We start from the raw sequence: 699 nt of genomic DNA, 5'->3' as shown, positions 1-699 counted from the left end.
ACTGTATATGTATTAAACATATATTAACATAAATTAAAGTTTTTCAATAAATAGTAAGAGAAAAAAATGAAGTTTTGATTTGGGGAAATTTATCTGAAACACCTAAAGAGTTAAAAGAGAAAAACCAGAATATGAAAAGTCTAGAAGAAAATAGATATATAATAAACATCAAATTTATATATGAGGGAAGACTTTTCCAGACATAAAAGTAATATAAGACTGTTATAACTCTTTTAAATTTGTCTAGTAGGTTTCTGGCTTTAGCTGGAAGACCCTTAAAAAAAAAGTACTGCAAGAAATCAGAAAGGAAAAGATAGACAAATCAGATTATGTCATAAGATGAAATGTCTATAAGATATTCATATAAGTTAAAAGGCCAACAAAATTAGTCCAAAAATATGATGAAGGGATAAATATTTTCAAAATATGGTAGCATTGTTTAATTATTTCCTACATTTCTTGTAAGAATAAACATGGGTGTTATCTTTTTAGAAATTGATTAGTAAAGTTTATATCTATAGGCTTAAAAATCTATATATTCTTTGATATAGGCAATCTAATTTTAGGGATATGGATAAAATATGATAAACAGCTGTATGCATGAAAGAAATTCATAATTTATAAAGGGGAAAATTAAAATAAAAAAGTTCAACAACACAGATCTTTTCTGATGAAGATCTGGAATATTATGTAGGCAAT

The 699-nt window shown here is 25.2% G+C and overlaps 1 non-coding gene across 1 annotated transcript; it reads left to right on the top strand.

The window, feature by feature from the left end:
- The first annotated feature begins 217 nt into the window (after window positions 1-217).
- LOC111760273 (U7 small nuclear RNA) lies at window positions 218-277 on the top strand. The gene has a single exon (XR_002794017.1). It is a non-coding gene; the product is annotated as a U7 small nuclear RNA (small nuclear RNA).
- Window positions 278-699: the final 422 nt, after the last annotated feature.

This window comes from Dasypus novemcinctus, chromosome 1 (assembly GCF_030445035.2).
Source record: "Dasypus novemcinctus isolate mDasNov1 chromosome 1, mDasNov1.1.hap2, whole genome shotgun sequence".
NCBI classification, from domain to species: domain Eukaryota; kingdom Metazoa; phylum Chordata; class Mammalia; order Cingulata; family Dasypodidae; genus Dasypus; species Dasypus novemcinctus.
The sequence above is the reverse complement of the archived record's forward strand: the minus strand, read 5'-3'. Positions and strand labels throughout refer to the sequence as shown.